This window comes from Anser brachyrhynchus (genome assembly GCF_964034855.1).
Source record: "Anser brachyrhynchus genome assembly, chromosome: 2".
Lineage (NCBI taxonomy): Eukaryota > Metazoa > Chordata > Aves > Anseriformes > Anatidae > Anser > Anser brachyrhynchus.
In genome coordinates this window covers 21,084,009-21,107,161 of record NC_137695.1, presented here as the reverse complement: position 1 = coordinate 21,107,161, position 23,153 = coordinate 21,084,009, and the positions used below count along the sequence as shown (strand labels likewise).

General features: G+C 36.6%; 1 protein-coding gene and 1 long non-coding RNA gene across 4 annotated transcripts in view; one reads left to right on the top strand and one right to left on the bottom strand.

Annotated features, from left to right (window-relative positions):
* The window catches only part of LOC308190198, a 65,926-nt gene extending 62,022 nt beyond the window's left edge, over positions 1-3,904 (bottom strand). The window contains exons 1-2 of one of the 3 annotated variants that reach the window (XR_013946997.1): positions 3,685-3,904; positions 2,576-2,710 (exon numbers count right to left, since the gene is read on the bottom strand). This is a non-coding gene — a long non-coding RNA (uncharacterized lncRNA). The remainder of the gene's footprint in view (positions 1-2,575; positions 2,711-3,684) is intronic. The other 2 variants (XR_013946998.1, XR_013946999.1) reach the window with 2 other exon arrangements.
* The window catches only part of MALRD1 (MAM and LDL receptor class A domain containing 1), a 271,441-nt gene that overhangs the window by 233,036 nt on the left and 15,252 nt on the right, over positions 1-23,153 (top strand). The gene's annotated exons all lie outside the window — the stretch shown is intronic.

Here is a 23,153-nt window from a genome sequence, read left to right as displayed (position 1 = left end):
TCCAGAGGTGAAAGTGAGGTGATTTGGTAAAATATTTTTTGAGGCTGCGCAACAGCACAGGTGCTTTTATAGGAATTGTATCAATTTAATCTCCACTCTGAACTTTCCCTTTTACCTACAGGCAGGTTGTGTCTAAACCTCACACATTCTTTGATAATTTAGCATTTTAGAATGCATTCTTACCAGTCACATCTAACAAAAGTTCTAGCCCAAGCTGTCTTTACTACGTGCCTCAGTTACTACAGCAGTGTCGCTACTTGCCTAGATGACTATAGGGTTGCTAGGCTGATGTTCCTCAGAAAGCAGCTGCAGAGAGTGCTCTTCTGACCATTGCTTTGACCATATCATTCTTCTTTCTGCATCTCATTGCTCCCTCTTTTGCATCAAATGTAAATTATTAATTCTGCTTTCACAGCCTTCATATTTTTTCCCACTCTATCTATTATGACTCATTAAACAAATATAATTTGAATATGTTTTAAATACTGGATGCTAGTCGAGGGTGTAATATGGATAACAAAGCCTGTGCCCTTTCCAGAGCAGAAACATAGCAATTAATTTTCTATATTCTAACAGGTCTTTGTGCCCTTGTGAACGTTTAAAGCACAATGTGGCAAAATACTTCATACTTACTGAACAGAAAGTAAGAATGTCTTTCAAAACAACTTCGTTCTAAATGTACATGAAACAAGGACTAAGCACAGGAAGGAATTAGGCATATGATTTACCTATAAATCCAGAGAATCAAAGCATAGTACAATAATCTTGCCTTTGACATTTGAGCTTCTTTTACAACTTTTTCATCTTCAATCTCTAGCTTTCTTTTTTAATAATCTACTTTGTTCCGGTAACAAAGCCCTCACAGCTGGTATTGGCACGCAAAAGCTAGAGCAAATACTTTCATAAATTTTCCAGGCCATCTTTTTTGGAATATTTTTTCTTATAACTGTGAAGAATGTACAACAAGTAATCAAAAAAAAAAAGTACAGCAGAGAACTGTAAAATTTTGTAAAGTCAGGCTAGTCTTCAACATGCAAAGCTCTGCTGACGACATTTCAGAAGCACACGTGCTGCCATAATAATCAAAATTAAAACTCCTCTTTTTCATGTTGGTTTAAGAAAGTAATTTGTAGTTCATGAGGCTTCTGGGAAACAAACAAAAAAAAAAAAACACAAAAAACTTTGTTAATGCCATGGGCTGAGCACCCTTTTTTGTATAGTTTTCTTTTAAATTGGAGCTGGGAGAAGAACAATTTGATTTCAATGTGAAGAGTAATAGGGACCTAATATTATTTCTTAGATAGACTGATTTAACCCTAATTCTATAAACTCAAATTTGCTAAATGTTATATTCTGGAATTAAAGTTAGCTGAAGAAGTACTAACTTTTTCTCCTTTCAATCTCCCCCCCCCCCCCCCCCCATATTAAAAAAAATGAGAATACAGTTATTCTTGAACAAATTCTCAAGAGGTCATTTCTTTTTTACTATAATAACAAACATTTTACAGGTTTTTGATGAAAAACATAAATTTCAACAAAATATTCTGCAAAAAAATCTGTCTAGTCAAAAAAGTGTCTACAAAGTAATTTTTTAGAGAAAATATTCCATTTGTCCTCGCAAAAAAAAAAAAATTATGCAATCATTAGAAAGGAAGAATACTTGTCTTCATTCTCATTCTTATATTGTACTTTCCTTTTTATTTTTTTTCTTGTTTGTTTGCTTGCTTTTTTTTTTTTTAATATAGATTTCAAGGAAATATCCATTCAGCATTCCCTGTCCTCAGTACAAGCTTTGGGCTGTCACTGTACAAATACATCAGAAACAAATATGTATTACACAATGAAGGGAAGAGGTTCTCAAGAGAGTTGCAACTTTTTGAACATCCAAAAAATAATTTCCTTCATGTAAATAAACCATGTACTTATTACAAAACATTTCCACATGATATCCCAAAACAGTCTCCCTTCTAATGTTACCAGAATACAACGATTGTAAGAAGACCGTTTCATCTGTAGCTTATATTCTGGTGTATCATCAGGGCAACAGGAAGAACAGAAAAATTGTGAAAGGCTTTTTTTTTTTTTTGTGGTTACAGAAATTATTGGAGCTAAGTGTTCAGAGCTGTGCCAGTGTGTGCATTCCTCATGACTGATTTCTCTCTTCTGCAACAAAGAACCCACATGGATTTTTTTTTCCCCCGTTGTTATTTTTTGGGGCAGTTCAAGCACAAGTTTCAGGCAAAGATTCATGAAACCTGGCAGGAAAGACGCCTGGTCCTTTAAAAACAAATTTTTGAAGTAAAAATTCTAAAGCCACAGAGAAAAGTGCTTGAGCAACTGAACACTTACTGTGCATATGCATTCACTTTGCTTCTGTGAGGGTATAAAAACTAGTCATGAGATTAAAATACAGGTCTGGAAATGAGGGCTTCAGAGTCCAGCCGGTGCAGCTCCCCTAATATAAACCCTTCCAAGGTACAGAAGTGACTTAAAAGCCTTCTTACTTCAAGAGGCTTTTTGACATAATACTACTTAGGTATTATTACAGTTCACCCTTTTCCTCTCTGATACTTACTTCATCAGTAATGAGAATATAACAGTGTTCCTTCTCTAGCCTTTTCAGTCCTGTTTGTTTGAAGCTCTTCAAGAAAGGGACCCTGGAGTTTTGTTTGCCTTGATGAAACTGGGACCAGTTACAATGAGACAGGACCTGCAATAGTATTTTTTAAGTACATAAACAAATGTTAAGGTCCTACATGTTCTTTGAGACTTCTGAGTATCCTGAGAAGCTAGTTAATCACTTTCTGGGGAAAACTAAAAAGTAAAAACCAAAATAAATAAACAAACAAATAATAACTCGGTTGTAAAAATGCAAAAGCATAATATGAGTTCTTTCAGAACACTTGGATTTTCTTATTTGCTTATTTCAAAAGGGTTGAAAACTGAATTAAAAAACAGCACACTTGCTATTTATTTTTTAATGCTGTTGAAGCTTCTGGAAGCCTGGTGCTGGAGTGAGGCAATAATAGATGTACATAACAGTAGGATAAATAAACTCTGCTGGACTTTAGCAATGAAGTTGTGGATTTGAACTCAGAATATTCAGTAAAGGTTATTTTCAGTAATGTACGTAAGCAAAACTGGAATGGCTTATTCTACCTGGAATCACTGCTTAACTGTTGCTGGAGCTTTTACCTTTTTGTTTATAATGTCATATAGCATATACAGGAGTAAACCAGGTATCTTTAGGCTAAATAGTTATTGATATCTCTACATTTTTAATTTCTGCTCACTTGTTAGTAAACGTTAGTTAATGTTTCCGTATCTGCTTTCTTAGGGCTGACCATGAGCTAAGTTCCTTGTAGGGAAATATCAGTGATAATAGAAATTCTACATCGGGATCTAGGATAACACAGGGACCTTACATATTTGCTAGTGGTGAATATAGCAACATTCATCTGTGTTTTCTCAAGCAATTCATAGGTAAGACAGAAATTAATACAGTTAGCTCTCTAAGCAAGGCTGATCTTTCCAAATAATTATCCTGAGCTTTCATCCAGTTCAGGCAAACCACAATTATATGCAGATGACAAGGGATGAAGCGATTATTGCCCTTTCCATCCACGTTCATTTTGAAACCCTGTGTTTATGAAATGTCATGAGAAAAATACTGCATTTGCTTACCTTCTTTATGATTAGCTAAGCTGGGGTTTAAGGACCAGAGAACAGCTTTCTTCCACTGCATGGTTCCCACAAAATAAGCACATCTGCTGTAACTTTAAAAGTGTGGATCCAGTAATGTTTTTCTAATCACCACAGATATGGCACACAGGACATTTCCCCAGTTCTTGGCTCTCAATCTTCAGTGAAGTCACCACCCACAAAGTATTGTCTGTGCAAGTCAAACTTCTGGCAGCCTGCTCATGAGCAAAGGCTCAGGCCCAAACCATAAGAGATATGTCAGCAAACAGTTTAACTTCCTTTTTGCTTTGTGGGTGACCAGAGCAACAGGAAGGCTGTTTTTATTGAATCCTCATGGAAAGTAAGTACTCAAAGCTTATTTTTTGAGGAAGAAATTAAAGAAGAGCTGGAACAGTGCTGCCTAGGGACAAGTTCTAAAACAGCATTAAACTCTCAGGAAAAAAAAACAATTCACCTCAAAGGTAAATAAACTCATTTAAGAGATCATTCATGAAAACACCATGTTCATGAACACTGTTAATCTCATGTTAATCCTTAACCTCTCAAGAAAAGACTGAGGATAATCTGAGATAATAGCAACATTTCAATGGTGAAATCAAAACCAAATAGTGTAGACCCTCAGTTTACTAAATTGAGTAGATCCTTCAGTTTGCACTGGTGTTCATACACATTCTATGATTTTTAAATTCCTACAACAAATTCAGTTTCAACTCTTGTCAGTGCATAGGTTTTCTATTTTTGGCTTTGTTCTGGAGCACTAAAAGAAGCTCATAGTAGTAAGTAATGCCACAGGAATAATTGGGCCAATTCTTCAGCTGATGTAAATGTTCGTACCTCCATCTGGAAGTGTAGAGTGAAAAAAACAGCCTGTAAGTTAGGGAGGATTTTGTTCAAGTTCAAAAGGACTTACTTTGAAACAACGCCTTGTTTTTAATTGATTTACTGTTTTTGAAGAAAACCTGGCATTCATGTTTCCTTTTAATGTTGAACTTATTGCTAAACTGTCCTTGACAGATATAACGTTTTAGGTGCTGGTCTGTTGAACAAAGAAACCGTTAACTCATGGTATTGAGCTGTATAAGCTACTTAAAGATAAGATTTTATTTTGTATGTGGGGTTTATTGTTTGTTTGTTTTGATATGGGTTTTTTTGTTTGTTTGTTTGTTTGTTTTTTCATCTTGATTTGAAGTTTGTGACAAAACCCAGTCCTTCACGTACACATTATATGTTTGGATAACAGTTGCCATTTTTGAATATTCAAATAATATTTTTAATGTTTTTGATAGTGTCTCCCAATTTTAAAACTCCATGGTTTTCAAGACTCCTAACGTAGCTTATTTGATCTTATTCTTTGTTGTAGTCTTAATTTATTGATATTGAGTTTTCTTCAGATCCAACACGCAATATCTTTTTTCTAAAGTAATACCAGCCAAGTATCTATTAGTGAAACTGGTTGCACAGGTATTACTTTTCATTTGTATTTAGAACAACTTGTTATTTTGTTTTTGTTTTTTTTTTTTACTTTGGTTTGCTTCCTCTCCTCCTAAGGTCCTCTGCAGAAGTATCCTACAAAGTAGTCTTTTGATATTCACTGTCTGTCCAAAATATAAAATAATAGGAAATATATATATATTTTTTATTTTTTTCATTGGAATTCCAAACCAAATCAAGCAAAGAGGCTCAGAAAATATTATAATCCGCAACCTGCTATGGGTGGACAGCACTATAACTCTTCCATTTTCAGAAATCCTATCTGCTCCAATGTTTGTGATTAGATCCCTATCTAATTGCTGACCTTCAAAGTAAATCTGTGAACATAAAAGTGGATTATAAGCATTCTTTTCTTTCCTTGATATATGATCAAAAGATCCTGAATTGAGTTCCTTGTTATAGAAATTACCCGGGACTTTAACTGCTTAAAGGAGAAAACCTGTATGTCCATAAAGTTTTACAAATATAATTATGAATCACACACTGAAAATTGGTGCACAACATCACAAAATATTGTTCCTTAAGTACAGCCACTTAAAATTCTTATTTATTATACGCAGTCAAGAAGCAAAATAATTACACATTTTTTATTTTAATCCATTCAGGAGTAGATTTCAGTTTGTGGCTTTCTATTCTGTCAAGGCATTTTAGAATTAATTAAAAGGCAGGGGAAGGCTGGTCATGTGTATGCTTGAGGTCTGAGTCAAAATTTGCTTTCTGATCCATTCCGAATAACTTTTACACTCAAATGGAAATAATTCACTGCCCTACAAGTCATTTAATTTAACCTTTCAACGGGTCAGCCTGAGCAGAGATCTGAATTCTCCCTACCTGTCTTGCTTAGTTAGGCTCAAGTAGGATGAGAAATCTGGAAAGAAAGGCATGGTCAGGCAGTGTAGGAGTGAAATCTCTCCTGTGGGGATATGTAGGAGTGTTTGAAAACTGGTGGAGCTCTGTGATCTGAAAAGATCACTTTTTAAGACCTTTAACTAAAAGATGGATATGTTTTGTTAGTAACTTAAATAGGGTGTAGGTGATAGAGATACAGGTGGATGGTCTGATGAGCTAAAAATTAAGTTGAAGATAGCACATTAATGATGATAAGGAGACAGACATGTAAATACTGGCAATATATTGTTTTCTTCCAGCCTGGTTAGTGTTGTACCCCGCTAAGAGCAAAGAGAAGAAAACCAACATTGTTTTTCCTTTTTATTTCCTCCGGGATGAGCCTGACTACAAGATTTTTCACTTTACTAAATTGCTGGGAAGACAGAGAGGGTTGGAAGGACGAAAGGAAAGAAGGAAGGAAGGAAGCAGAGAAATCACCAGAAATTCTGGGCACTGACTATCCCTGCCACCGTGCACACTGGTAACTGCCTACGTTGAAAGCATAGTACATCACTGAAGCTTATGCCTGTGAGAGGTTTCAACTCTAGCCCAGGACTGCTCTCTGTGATTTATAGTAAATAACCTGTGAGCCATCCCTTAGTCTTGTCACACTCAATGGTTTATGAGAAAAGGTATGTCTGAGACCATTATTGGGACATACCAGTATCTTAAGGAACATCGGACAGAGTTACAGGCAGAACAGAGAAATTCTATATTGTTAACCTTTTTATCTTAAACCCTAAGAAAACAAGGTTAATGTGACTGTACTGCTATGGCATTTGTCCACAATTCTTTGCACCTAAATGCATATTTAGACTGCAAGCCAATTTTAACCAATTGTGGTGGGGAAGATAGAGATATCAAAGATGTAATATCTTTACAACTTTCTGGGAAAAAAAATGTTTTACTATAGAAGCATATGACAACCTAATAATTTTTACTCCTCTTTTTTCTCCAAAATAAGACAAAGTGACAGCATGAACTCAACAGATATATGTCCTCTTTGGCCTGCATATTTTGACCATCAAATCAACACACATTCATTTTGTGGTACCACACACACTCTTGTCCGACAGTATCAGTTTATGTGAGGGAGCTATAGGGTGAAAATGGAAGAAATCATGAGGATGTGACAAGAAAAGTGATGTTATTGTGAATCTGAATGGGCATAAACCCATAGGAAGCCAGGCATTATTAGATCCATTGTTAGCAAAACATCTTTTTATAAAAAGTGTTCATAATCAGCACTATACAGAATGTAATATTTCAAGATATTAAAAACTTCAATAAAGAGAGAATCTAGGGAATAAGGAAAAATGCACATTCTTAGCACTTATACTGCAATTTGTGGCTGGAGATTGCTTGAATCTTAAAAAAAAATAGTTTCAAAACTAATTTCCAACCATTGTCTCACAGAAATAATCCATCAATCAAGACTTTTTCTTACGGCCTGCCCCCTTTTCAGAGGCAGAGGAACAGAGGCAGGCCCATTCCCAGTAGCTGAATATCTCCTCTTCTGCTTGTGCATGGGAAATGCCTACAGATGCAGCTGCTACCTGGGGCAGTGCTTTTTTTCCGAAATTTTGACCATATCATCACACCCACAAGATGGGTACCTCAAAAGGAAGCTCTAGTTCTGTGGCTACCAACATTGCAATCTTGTATGACCTACCCGAAAGACAAACCCAGGGCAAGGAAAAAACATTTGCTTTTTTTGTTTTGTTTTGTTTTTAGCAATGTTGTGCTATATTTTTGGTCCCTTAAGATGTACTTGTAATATGCTCTGTCTTAAAAATGGATGTGCCCAGACCAAACACAAAAATGCTCTTAAACTAAAAGACAGCTTTTATTGGAATCTGAACCAGAACACTATCTAAATAGAGAAAACTCAGTGTGAATAGGGCTGACAGAGTAGACATAAAAGGATTTACTCACTGCTGTCCCCTTGCCTATATGTCCTCATAGACATGACCTTGCTTCCCAGTTTTGTTGTGGTTAATTTCAACACTTTCTGAGAGGTTTTTCTCCTCTGGCCCTAGAGAAATTTCCCCTCAGCCCTGATTTCTTCCCTTCCTTTCCCTTTCCCTTTCCCTTTCCCTTTCCCTTTCCCTTTCCCTTTCCCTTTCCCTTTCCCTTTCCCTTTCCCTTTCCCTTTCCCTTTCCCTTTCCCTTTCCCTTTCCCTTTCCCTTTCCCTTTCCCTTTCCCTTTCCCTTTCCCTTTCCCTTTCCCTTTCCCTTTCCCTTTCCCTTTCCCTTTCCCTTTCCCTTTCCCTCCCCTCCCCTCCCCTTCTTCCTTTCTTCCTTTTTCTTCTCTTTTCAGTATTTTCTCAGTCTTTTCACGTGAGCTGTAGGCTGGCAGCTTAATGTGGTACCTCCTTATTCTGCTGAATCCCAGAGTTTTTCAGAGAAAAAATGATTATTTTTTTTTCTGTGAAAAACACTGAGGCTTAGTGGGATAAAACACTCAGAGAAAGAGCAAGTTACTGCCTCCCTCAACCAAAGGTTTCAAGGCTTTTAAAGGAAATCAGGCTGTTTAAAGTAAATTAAAGCTGAGAACAAATGTACAGTCTATCTGTGTGTTTACATTTGGAAAGAAACAGTCTGATATTCTTGAATATTCAATATGAAAAGCAAGCATTACAGCCTCTGTGATAAAATCACAAGGATGGCCAACATGTCAACATGAGTGACACTATTTTCATTATTTTGTGGATATATTTGGTGCCTATACCACATCTTCCGGGTCCAGATGTAACATCATCACCTTCAGTTCTGAAAATAAGTTTTGGCTGATATCTCAATACAACTAAGAAATCTGAAGGAAGAAAAAGGGTACCATAGCCTTCTGATATCTAAAATTATGAGTATCAAGACAAGAAAAAGGACAGAAAAAGTGGGCAGGAAATGTTTAGATGACAAAAATGGCAACTCTGTAAAACAGGTCATCAAGTACATCATGAAAAGGAGAAAAAATGATATTCAAAAGAATTGCTAAGAGAAAATCTTTCTAGTAAGAAAAACTACACAAAAAACAGAAAACATCAATGTTTGTGTCAAAAGATGGAAAACTGTTACGCGTAAATACGTTCAGTCTACTTTTACATACTACATATGAGGTGGCTTACTCAGGTCATATTTAGGAACACATTTTCAAATATTTCATGCTTGGATATAGTATGAATTTATTTATTATGAGTGTAAAAGAAGTGATTGATGTGCAGTAACATGATACATTTCTTGCTCTCATTCTTTGAAAAGTTTTGTGAAATTAAGATATCACTTCTTTCAGTTATTTGATGTGGAAGAATAAAGGCAAAGCCTTGTGCCAGCTTTGTAATAGTCTGTTTCAAGAGCAGAAAAAAAAAATCATCTGCCAGAACCATGCAGAAATATTTTATTATTTCAAATTGATGAAAAATTGCAATGTGCTTGCATTCAGAGGGAAAAAAAAATAAATAAATAAAGTGGGTTGATGAGGTCAGTTTTTCATCTGACTTCAGCTTATATAAGTCTTGGTCCTAAGCCTTACTCCACTAACACTATACCTTCACAAAATGAAATCTGTCCCTTACTAATATGGAATATTTGTCATGGCTCCCTGCCACCTTATCCCAACTGTTGACATAAGACAATCAGTAGAAAAACAGAACGTGGCAAGAATTCATTGACTTCACAGATGTTAGGATGCTACCTGCATCAGTTTAGACTGTTTACCGGCAATGCAGGTTAACTAGGTTTGGTTTTCATTCTGCCTGGTGGTACACATTAAAGGAGCATAAAGTCTGTTCTCAGTGCTACAAGTACAGTGATTCTTGCACAGCAGTATTAACATCAGGGGAGTAGTTCTGCCTCCTTCATCTGTACTACATATTCCTTGGCTGCAATCAAGAAAGAGTTTATTGAATGAATAAACTAAATGCTGTTAGAAATTCTTCTATCGTTAGCAATAGCTCAGCATATATTATTAAAAATAATATGCACTAAAGACCATGGGAAGGATTTTGCTTTATCAAAGTGCCAAGTATAACATTGGAATAAGCTGTTCAGTCCTTTATTGAATTCAGGCAAATGAGCCAGATTTTGATCTATTTTCCTCAGTAAAAGTTTCAAGAATGCACTTGGAGTTCACAATTTTCTTAACGTCAACTAATAAACTAGTATTCAGTGCTGAAGTTTGAAGATTTGAGCACTGATGACAGAAGAGATGATTTAGCTACTCATAATAACAATATTTTTTTCTGGTTTATGTTAAGTAAATTATCTCTGCTGTATGCCATGATAATAATCTCATTGCAAAGCTAAACACTGAATACCAGAATTGAAGTTTTTGGGAGTGAGGTGCCAGGGAGTTTATGGTCTTCCAATTAAATACTGTGTCTGAACAAGTATGCGTGAGGGTTTGAATTGAAAATGCATGGGAATCCTTAACTCCAGCCTCTCCTAAATTCTGAAGTCTTGACTCTGTAACCATAACAACGCTAAGAGAATGTGGAGCTGGGAGAAAGGTTATGATAAAATTATTTTTAATGCATCTAAAGTGTCTTAGGTTCTCATAAATTGTTTAAAGGTCATTTTTCTGAAGATTTCATAATTTTAACTTCTTAGCATGATGCTAGAGAGTGAATTCCCCATGCTTCTGTGGAATTCATTTTCATTATGAGTCCCAACATGATTTTTTTTTTGCATGGATCACATTGGCACATGTTAAATTTAATGCTGGACTTAAACCTTTTCCGAGGAATGATTCAAATGGAGTTTAAACCAATGGCTGTGTATTACATGGATGGTAAGCAAAGCAAAACTTCTTTGGCTTTTTGGTTTTGTTTTCTTATAGGCATACATTTAAAATATAGAAAAAAAATAAAGAAAATATCAGTATGTGTTGATATAATCTTAGCCTGTGCTTGTGCACCACATTTGTACAGTGTTGAGAAGCAGAAGCATCAGATTTTATTGTATAGTGGTGTCTCCCATGTAAGCAGATAAATTTATGACTGTCTGGGAATGACAAAATGATTTATAATCTCTAATATGTACTACAATCCACCTGCCATGAGCAATGTCCTGTGTTGGCAGGCTGTGGTTAAAACAGACCATTTCAGCTGATAAAGAGAGTACACCAATGCTGGAAGGGAGGTGAGAGAGAAGGAAAGAAAACAATTTTATATTTTTATTATTATTATTGCATCATATATGTGGTTTAATACAGACAAAAACATTCATTGTTCAAGGTTTTAAAATAACTATTTTATTACACCAGGGAATTACAGATTCATCCATATGAAAGCTATTCAGAGGGTAAACATCAGTGAAAAACAGATATGTGAACTTACTTTGTAGTAAATATCTATTATTTCTTTCCCAACTAAATGCAGGTAATAAACTAGACACTATGTAGTAGAGTTGCAGTTTGATAAAAGACAATAAGAATAAAAAATAAAAAAAAAATAGAAAAAGCAGGAAAGGAAAGGTCACTAAGGAAAAAATCTACCCACTGTAAATATATTCAGATTCTTATTAGGCTTTCTAATGATACTTAACTCCATCTCTTCTATCAACAGAACTCTTATTTAAGCAAAAAGTTTTTGTGTTTTTTTTTCTTTGAAATCTAATAGGCCTATCTTAAAATTAGTTTTCTGTTCTATACTTCATTGCATTATCTCCTTTATAGTTTTTCTAATTTTACCTAAATGTGAAATCAGTGCCATTTCTGAAAGCAAATGGATTTGCTACCAGCTGTCAATACAGCTGCATGGTCAGACTTTCTGTTAGGTCTTTTCTTAATCTTTGTTCAGTCCTCTAGAAATTGCAGCCCTGGGCTATATCGAAGACAAACATGCAAAAAGTGGATTATTTTTTTTTTGAGATTTTTGTTTTTCTGTCACCTTGTCCTTGCTCTCTCTCCCTCTTATCCTCTCCCTCTTCTTGGAATATACTTCAAGAGCATATCAAGCATCAGTTCCAAACCCATGTTCCACGAGTAGCAAAAGGGAGGGAGGAGGGAAAGAATAAAAGATGAACAAAGGAACACAAGAGGGGCAACAAAAGAAAGGCAGAAAATTAGACCAAAAAAAAGTAAGAAAAAAAAAAAAAGTGAAGTGAGAATTGAAAACAAGATGGACAGCCAGACTGGCATAAAGCACTGGTTCTTTACTGTAAGCTGGTACTTTGCTGCAGCAGTTCAGACACCTCTGTACTGACATAGACTTCTTGAGTAGATTTACTTCATATTGTAATTAACTTTTAACTTTTTTTTTTTTTTTTAAATTCAATCTCCTAGTTCCATATTAGAGCAAGAAAAAATTGTGATATGCCCCTTTTTACTGGTGAAATGTCTCTGTGCTAGCTCTGTGCTAGGAGATGGTGGAGTCACTGTCCCTGGGGGTGTTTAAGGAAAGGTTGAATGCTATGCTTGGTGCTTAGAGACATGGTCTAGTGGGTGATATTGGTGGTAGGGGGGTGGTGGGACCAGATGATCTTGGAGGTCTTTTCCAGCCTTAATGATTCCATGATTCTATGATTCTATATCATTTGATGTACCTGCACCAAAGTTTCCTCAGCTAACACGGTGCCAGCCCTGCATTCCCAGCCTTTTAAATCTATTTCACAGAGTGACTGTGTTTCAGTGTTTTACCCTTACTAAAAATAGCAAGTTTTTTTTTTTTTTTTATAGGCAAGGTTATTTATTCTGATTACCATTTTTCACAAAGCACAGCTCCAGACTCAAATGGAGTGGACTGATACTCACTTAGGACTCAGTGACAATTTGAACTCTGATCTCCCTTGGTCAGTGATCAGTGTACCTACAACACTGCTTCAAGCTATTTGTTTCCTATTGTGTCAGTGTCTCATGTTAGCATCAGTTAGAATTAATATGCTTTCTGATGGTTTGACCTTTGAAAAAAGTTGGGTTGAAATATTACTTTTGTCCTAGAGAAAGTTCTATTGAAAAATCACATAAAACAAGCAAAAAAATGCTTTTGTAGTTGGTTGTTTTTGTTGTCTTCTGTTGTTGTTTTGTTTGTTTTCTGGAAGAAATTCGAAGGGTTTTATTTTGTTTAATGGCTAGAGAAATGGATAGTCATTTCTCTGTTGAATCTAGCACCAAATGCTTTCTTAACTGCCAGGAGTAGCTTTATATTTTGTCTCACTGGGGCTTTTAACCATCAGTGTTATTTCATTATAATAGAAACTCTGTAACCAGAAAACTATTGTCTAAGGTGAGAAAAGATAGCATTAAAATGAGCATAAATATTTGAAATGGTGAATTTCAGGTCTGACCATCTGCTGTGAGTGCGTAACTATGCTTCATTGCTGTAGCTGAAGGAATCTGTGCCATTAGAAAGAGTACATGCTACATACCACCCCTCAATGAATTCTGGGGACTGTTTAATTGAAGAGTAAAGCCACAAAAGGAAATGACACAGTAAATAATTTGCATATAGGTCTTTATTTCCTTTTGATAAAATACACTGAAAAAAATGGATCATGTACAAGACTATCATACTATCAATCTAATTATGAGCAGAATAATTTCAAAATCTGCATTTGCTCTGAGGTTTTTAGATAGTAGCCAGACAAGAAAGCTAACAGGAAATCATGCAGCTTTCAGGCACTGGTGGCATTTCTTTAAAAATTAAATTCAAACTCTCTGTGAAATATAAGTTTTTTCATGTGACTGTTAATTTCAGTGAAGAAATATTTGCTCTAAACTTTCCAATCATTGCTATTTAAAACGATTGAAGCTGGAGATAGTATTTACCTTTCCATCTTTAATAAATGCTTTGCCTGGACCTAACAGGAGGTCATTCACAAGCTGTCTGTGATACAAAGCTCACCTTCGTGCTCCTACATCAGACCTTGTATAATTTTCATTTAAACAGTTAACAGCAAGTAGATATACTAACTGAGTCCTTCCTTCTAACAGGTACTGTTCTTATTCTATGTAGGCTGTAATTAAAACTTCTCATTGTGACTGTAAAAGCAGTGAGTAATCAGTGTATCACACTTGGGACCTGGGAGTACCTGAGATGACAGCATACCCTGGGAGTGTTTTTAAAAAAAAAGAGAGAGAGACAAATGTAGAAAATGATGATGCCTATATAAGAATTTTCTTCTAATTTACCATCAGTTAGAACTTAAAGCTCTGCAGTCTCTAAAGAGTTTCATTCTCTGTTTTAAGGATCTGTCTCCAGTACATAGTGTTAAGTTCTTGGCTTCTAAGACTTATTATGGCAAGGACTCCCCCAGGTCAGTTATGCACTATGTGACAAATAGCTTCTTTATTATTAGTTTAAGATGTATTTCCTTTCATTTTGATTGAATGCTCTAGAGGATAGACAGCAATAAGCAATTTTTCTTCCATTTACCATATATCATTTTGTTTACCTTTAGCATATCTACTCCCACTCATCTTCTGTATAAATTACAACTGATCTTTTCAGTCTCTGCCATATGATTTTAATCACTGTAATCTCTAATATTTTCTATCATAGTTTTTTATGCATAGTATGTTTTTATGATACAAATTGAGCACTTACTTTCATTGAATAATCTATGAGGATTCCCAGGTCTTTTCTCAGAGTGCTTACATTTGATTTAGAATCTGCTTATACCCCATATTATTCTGCCTCATGTTAATTCTTCTGTACTTGTCAGCTATGAATTTGGCAGTTTTCAGAATAAAAGCATATATCTGGGTCAGCAAATCCAGGCCTTTGTTACCACACACAATCTCATCATATAATTTTACTTGGAAATTTAGCTAGATTCATTTTATGACCAATTATGGGGAATTCCTGGCTTGAATATTCCTCTCTGCTATGCTGTTTTACTGTGAATTTCCAACACCTGAGGTTCTTTCATGTACATGGCACCAGGTGCAGAGAATACCAGCGAGATGGCTGACTCTTCTGAAGCAATGTGCTATGGGAAATGAAGGACAGATAAAAGCCTTTCTCTTCTGCTTGGATACTTTCTCATAATTTTTTCATAAATTTATTCATAGCCAGTTTATACCCAATTGTGTGTGCCAGTATCCTTCATTAACATGAATACCTCTGTTGTTTATCGAAAGTCTTTGTAGAGAAAAGCCATATGTCTTTTGGCTCTTCTTCCAGTAGACTAAACAAGCTGAACTCTTTTGGAATCCTCTTGAAAGAAAGACTTTCTGTTTGTCTGCTCTGTTTAGTAGTCCTATGAATTCATCTTTCTGAACAAGAGTGACTAGAACTGCACACAGTGTTTCAGAGAATGTCCAGTTCTTTCCCAGTGGGTTACTGTGCCCTTATCTACATGTTACACGTTTTTATTTTGTTTTCAGTATTATCCCCACTCCCCTCCACCCCCCCTCCACCCCCCAAGGTTGCACTGTATTGATAACTCATAGTACTCTGGTAATATATCTAAATTTTACTTCCTCTGCCATCTCCACCCAGTGGTTCAATGGTTGTAGGAAGCAGCACACAAAAGTTTGTACAAAGGTGTATCTTTTTGTTATTCATAGAATCATAGAATGAAGGATGTTAATGCCATGGGCTGGGACACCTCCCACCAGACCAGGTTGCTCAAAGCCCCATCCAGCCTGGCCTTGAACACCTCCAGGGATGGGGCATCCACAGCTTCTCTGGGCAGCCACAGCTTCTCTGGGCAGCCTGTATCAATGCCTCACCACCCTCAGAGTAAAGAATTTCTCTCCAATATCTAATCTAAATCTACCCTCTTTTAGTTTAAAATCATTACCCCTTGTCCTATCCCTATACCCCCTGACAAAGAGTCCCTCCCCAGCTTTCCTGTAGGCCCCCTTTAGGTCCTGGAAGGCTGCTATAAAGTCTCCCCAGAGCCTTCTCTTCTCCAGACTGAACAACCCCAACTCCCTCAGCCTGTCTTCATAGGAGCGCTGCTCCAGCCCTCTGATCATCCTTGTGGCCCTCCTCTGGACTCAATCTAGGAGGTCCATGCCCTTCTTGTGCTGGGGGCCTCAGAGCTGAATGCAGCCCTCCAAGTTCGGTCTCACAAGAGCAGAGCAGAGAGGCAGAAACAACTCCCCTGCCCTGATGGCCAGGCTGCTTTTGATGCAGCTCAGGAAACAGTTGGTTTTCTGGGCTGCAAGCGCACATTGCTGGCCCATGTTGAGCTTGTCATCCACCAACACCCCCAGATCTTTCTCCTCAGGACTGCTCTCAACTCACTTTCCACCCAGCCTGTATTTGTGTTCAGGATTGCCCCAGCCCAGGTGCAGGACTTTGCATCAACTTGGACTTGTTGAACCTCATGAGGTTTGCACAGGCCCACCTCTCAAGCCTGTCCAGGCCCCTCCAGATGGCATCCCTTCCCTCAGCTTGTCAACCATACCACGCAGCTTGGTGTCATCGGCAAACTTGCTGAGGACACACTTGATTTTACTGTCCATGTCACTGACAAAGATGTTAAACAGTGCCGGTCCTCATACTGACCTTTGAGGAACACCACTCATTACTGATCTCCACTTGGACATTGCTGTTGACCACAACTCTTTTAGTGCGACCATCCAGCCAATTCCTTACTTACCGAGTGATCCATCCATCAAATCCATGTCTCTCCAATCTAGAGACAAGGATATCATGAGGAACAGTGTCAAAATCCATCTCCGGATCTCAGGGATTCTTTGGTTGCCTCTCTAGCTGTGGTGTTTGAATGCTTGATTTGAAGCTCTTGACGTTCGAGGTTATCATCCACTTCACGCATCTTTTCCAAGAGGTTTCTCCTTGTCCCACATGTCCTGTGATTTTAACCACAGAGGTAATCATGTGTCTCCTTGTTCCAGCTACAGTGAGCTGGCGAAAGTATTCATCATAAGTATGATATCTTCTGAGGCTATTCCTGCAATTTTTGCTGTTGGAATATTGTATATTTTGGATCAGCATTAAAGACTAATGAAAGAATATGATTGTTTTTTATTTCTTTGAGTACATTGTTAATAACAGACAGTATAAGTGGATAACTACCTTTCTGAGGTAGCGTTTACTTTTTCCTACAGTGGAATGAAGAATTGCTGTTTTCATCATACTCATAAACATCCAGTGAAGCTTATTTTGCATAATACTGACTGTAAAGACTAGTGAACAGAGAAGCTTCTTCTGCACTGATATAACAGAGGGACATAAAGTCTGTTTTCTACAGAGAACTCTTTTTTTTTTTTTCTTTTTTTCCCTTGTATCTTCTGTCACTTGTCCTGGAGCAGGTTGTACTCCAATAGGGATGGCACTGCTCCTGAATAATGTCAATGCTCATATATGTAATGATCCCCATGTTATGTATTATGCACATAGCAATGGCAAATCTGGGTTCACACAGAAGACACAGGCTTGATGCTTTGTAGCAGATTTATAAGTAAAAACAGTCTCTAGAGAATACTCCTAAAATAAGGAGTCATGCTACTTATTTTAATGCAGTCAAAAATATAAATATATTAATCTACATTTTACTGCCTTAATTTAAATACTGCTAATACCATGCATTAAATGGTTAGCTGACTAACTGTTGGTCACTCTGAATATACACATAACGTAGCAGAGTAGGTTTTTTCTATGGCAAATGTTTCAGTTAAAAATAAATAAAACAGATGTGTCTTGAAAGAGAGAAAAATTGTTTTTTGGCCAAGAGTTATTGATGGGAATGATGGAGAGACTTCTGGCAAGTAGAAATCGTTAATTCTGCATTTCCCATTCATTAACTGTTTTCTGTCAGTAACTGAGTGAGCTATGTTACTGACACTTGTAGACAAAAATAGAAACTAGTATTGTTTTTACATTTATCACATGCTAAGTTTATCTCACTCCAATCTACTTGTGAAATCTCTGTGGACAGAAGCAGATTTGGTCACTGTTGTTTGTCTAGCAGGTACTTTTTTTCTGTTTTGTCTCCATGGCTTGTTGAGCAATTCCTTTTACACACGTGTGTAGATTTAAATAAATAGGTAGAAATAAAAATTCTGTAGGCATTTCCATGATCACAAATGATTATCTTTTCACGATATTTTTTGATGTTCAATCTGTGTATTAATGCAAACATTTAAAGGAGATTGCAATTAAATTATAAAATCTGAAGAAGTACAGAGAGAAGTGCAGAGGAGATGTATACTTAGTAATTAATGCAATTAGTGCTTTGAATGCTGCTAGATTAACATCACCTATGATTTAATACTTTTTTACCTTTTATATCAAGTGCAACATAAAATATGAGGAGTCTTGAAAAAGGTGAAACCAATACAGTATGTTTGCAGAAGTTAACATATTAAAAAAATTAAAATACGGAACACCATTTTCTACTAAACAACCTTAGTCATTGTAAAATATTTATAATTCCTGTTGTGGGGAAAAAAAAAGCAAGCAAACAAACGAACAAATAGGCAAAAAAAAAAAGAAGAAAGAAAACAGATTTCAGCATTCAGTTTTTCACATGCTTCAAAGTCTTCTTTGAAAATACAGCTTGTTGGAACTTTCTCTTTCCAAGTTAACAAGGCACTGTGTTCATGCTTGCTGTTGGAGGTCATGGGCTTGGTTGCCTCCTGCCAAGATTTCCTCCTGTCATTCACCACTATTCAAGACCCATGTGTAATACTGATGCATTAGAGCGGTAGAATTTTTTATCTTTCTCACACTGAAGGAAATAATTGCACAAGTAAGGGATCAGATGTCAGTAGGAAAATAAGCAATCAAATACACGTCTGCATTTATTTTGAATTTTGCATATACTATCTATAATACAGCATAAAGTTTGATATTCTGAAATGCAGCACTATGTCAGCCAGACATGTTCTTGTAAATTAATCTTGTCCTGAATGAACATCAAAAACAACAAAAAATGAGTCCGTTTTTCATTTTTTGAGTGAAATGAGGCATAACCCCAGGCACAGGATGCAGCAACATGAACAATGTTAAAGTTCATTCCTCTGCATCACCAATATCTGTATTAGGAAATGATGAGCTGGAACTTCTACAAGAAAACTTGGAGGGTTAACATTCTCTCCTGCAGGGTCACTTTCCTGTAAGAACTTGCTAATAGCAGAAGACATTTTGTCAGGCAGGATAGCTTAGGATGTGCATTGAGATGGAAGGATTCAAATGCTATTTCATCTGTCTTTCTCTCCTGGCCTTCCTGTTTCAACTGTGAGGAGCTTCCTGTCTGAATGGATTGCAATGGCTATTTCAGATAAGCTTAAGACTTATGTAAAATATGTTGTTGCTAATTAGTCAAGATGTAATTAGTCCAAGGAAAATAATTGTACACAAATGATATAAAGTTTCAGCTTCACGGCTCAAACAGTGAACTCAGGTCCTTTTCAGAGTTGCCTGTCTTTAAAATAGCAGAAAATAATTATTAAGGAACCTCTTCAAAATTCCCATTACCCTGCTAATGAAAATTTAACGCATTGCCCAGAAGATAACGGTTGATCTGTGCTCTGTAAGGTCCTTCCACCACATCATCATCCACGTACTCCCAGCTGCTCCCGTCAAACAGGAAGCTAATAGTGACTTTGAAGAAGCAACTTCTCTGCCTCCCAACAGTAAAAGTAAAAAGAAAGTAAAGCACTGTAAATACAGTCCTCGCACAGCAGTGAGTAGGTAATTAAGAGTGTTCTCTTCCATTAACTACACTTCAAGTGATCCATCTCTTGGGTGTGTGCCACAGGCTGCTATGACCTACCTGGAGCTGTTAAAGTAATTAAAGTTCACTTCAGGATTTCGTATGCCAAGCACAGCACAGCAGAAAGTTGAAGTTAGACTTAATGTCATATACAGCTGCCTACTATTATTGCTTTGCAGTACCAGCCAAAGACCAAGTCTGGTGGTTGAGACTGTATTGTTCTGAACGCAAAAGCATAGGAGAATATGTTCTGTGCCCTCAGTAGAAATATCTAAGGGGAACCTCCTCCTTGAAGTAATACCATGTCTGGTTTGGAACTTGCCTTTCCCATTTTTTTTCCTGATATTTCTATTTGATTCCTTGCTGAAAAGGATGGCCTGCAATGGCTTCTGGATTTTGTTTTGAGTACATATAAATTCATGTCATCCTTGTGGAACTTTCTGGGGCCTCAGAGCAGGTGGGCTTGGCTAAATAAAGGTTCTTTCATCTTTACATATAAGTTCGATGATTCACTGATGTTGCATTTTTATCGCTACAGTAAAATAGAATGTTATTATTGCTTCTCTTACTAATATTAATACTAATGTTATTGTGTCTGCAGCTGTTTGACAACTCAGCAACACTGTGAAATGCTGTCAGGCATTCAGGACAAGTTCATCAAATGTTGCTTCTCCTCTCCTCTCCCTCTCTCATGTTCAGCTCAGCCAGATGTTAATCTAGCAGCTGCTAATGTTATGCAACTATTGTGTAGCAGAGATGATACACAGAGAATAAAATTATATATATGGTGGTATATCATCTGAAGACCTGTAAAATACTCTCATTGCTCTGGATTTCTTATCTAAATCTCCTGTTATCCTGTGTAAGGTAAAATCTATAGTATTTATTCGTTTTGCAGTGAAATAACTGTAGTAACTTGTTTAGAATTATTTGTATTTTATTTTAAATTCAAGATCTAGAACTGTTATATCCTCTAATCTGAGTTATCAGCAGATTCTGGTGCCACTGAAAGTTTCATTCTATTTTCTCCCCTCAAGTTAGTGAGTAATAGTTCTGCCACAGTCATAGCACTGTAGTCAGCTATAGTTTCTACAGAGTAAGATAACCATAAAAGGATAAAAATCTTGTAAAACATCTATAAAAAAATCTTGTTTGGGATATTTAATGCAAGTTCTCCCTGCTCTGTGCACAGAAATGCTTCGTTTCAGCAGAAGCCTCATGCAGCATCTGTATCAGCTGAGACCCAACGATGTTAATGAACAGGTTTTGTTTTGTTTTGTTTTGTTTTGTTTTGTTTTGTTTTGTTTTGTTTTGTTTTGTTTTTCCCCAGCTTTACTGACAGCTGTAGGCTTCTCAGCAAGCTGTAACTCTATATTTCTCTTGTTTCTTACTTGAGAAGATGTTTGCAAGTTATGAATGAACAGCCAATTCTTAGAAAGAGTTGAATGGCTTTTCAAATTATAACTTGGATTTTTCTGATAATTTTATATTTTACCTCACTGGTGGGGATGATTGCTAATTTCCCCTTCCAAGGATGAAAATGAACAAATAAATATATGCATGAAGCTACAAGTGGAAAATCTTCACCAACCTATACACTCATTTTTTCAGGGTTTTTGTTCCTTAGCAATCCTTTTCCATCCTGTTTTTTGATAATTAGCTATATTGGCCTTACTACCTTCATTTTTTTCTTTGTCTTCTACCTCCTAGAAATACTTACCGTGCTTCGTGCCTCACAATATTTTTCCCTACCAATTTGTTTTTGAACTTGTCCAAATTACTTACCAAGTTTTAGAATACTATTCTTACCCCAACTTAATCCATTTTTGACCTTTTTTTTTTGAATGCATATATTGTTAGAGGACATTTGCTGTAACAACCTAGTTTCACACAGTAGAAAGTCATTTCACTGGCCAAAATTACACACTGATAGTCAGAAATCAGTTACCTAGTTGGTATGTGCCATGAAACATAAAACCATTCTGTTAGGATTGAGGGATTTGGAGGGGAATAAGTAGCCAACATAAGTTAGTTGGTAGTTGATTTTAAAAGACGTTTAAATGTATAAGATAAATTTCCTGTAAAACTAAAAGGTGTTTGACATTTATTCATTATTCAAATACAGATGGCATGAATAAATAGAAATATTTCATCATTAAATGGGAACATAATAGCACATGAAGATATAGTTAGTTATTACTAGGTAGTAGAATTTCACCGTACTCTTACCAGTATAAACACTTTATCAGAACCATGTCTTTGCAGCTCTGAGGTGTGTCATGCCCCGGTGGCTGCAGTGCAGCAGATGTCACTTCTTTTGCCATATCTGAGTAGTGCTTGTGCACAGCTGCAAATCTGTTTTCTCTTTCTTTCTTCTACAGTCAAGTAAGTTCTGCAGTGACAAGAAAGAGGGCAATTTTGGTTAAAAGCATATCTAGCTCAGCAGAAAATCTGGCAAATGGGAAGAAAGGAAATTATACAATCGAGAGCAATCAGAAAATGATTTTGATGGGTGATTACCATCAGATTGCAATGTTTCTACATGGATCCACAGGGCTTGGTATGAGCCCAAGAGCAATTTCACATTTGTATAAAATCATCAGTCTGCATAAAAGAACAGCTTATGGATGACATGATTTTTTCGTAGTATCCTGAAGAAGAAGGAGGACTAAAGGGACCAGGTATTTTCAGTCACTGAGTACAATGGGTCTCCAGCAGCTGAAATTGTTCCACTTTTCCTTTAAAATGAATGTCAGAAGATACTACTGGCTCCAGTCTTTAATGCTAGGCTTCATTAGTATACCAGTTACTAACCTTGAACAAAGTAACTCCTTAACCAGAGAAAACTCAGGTCTGTGGTAGAAGATGGATTAAACAAATCTTTGCTATCTGTGTCTGAGTAGGGCTGGTACTTTCCACACAGCATGGCCCCATAAGTCACAACAAATTCCACATCAGTTTCTTTTGGTCTTTGGTGAAGTCATCTTCCTCTAGTCATCCCTGAGACTAGGATATAAATCTGTGTTCTGACACAGCCTGATCCTTTCAGGATTCTCCAAAATTTCAGTGAGGCTTCAGACAGATGCTTTCTGCTCCTATAATGCTAACTGGCCTCTCCCTACATCCATCTGAACACACTCTGTTGTTTTCCAGGAGAGTGAAATACTCCCTCTCTCCAGAATGCCTCAGTTAACTCAGAGTGCAGCTGCTAGGATACAGCACATAGGCAATACCATGTACTAACCCATGACAAACAGCTCAGCATTCTTTCTCATGTGTTCGGATAAAACAACATTAATTTAAAGATTGAATCGTGTATAGAAGAAATTTCATATTATACATATAAGGGTAGGAGAGCAAATCACAATTATAAAGTAAAATCACATCATAAAAATTGGTGACTATGAAAAAAATGTTGATATTACAGTGAGAAAGCTGCTCAATGT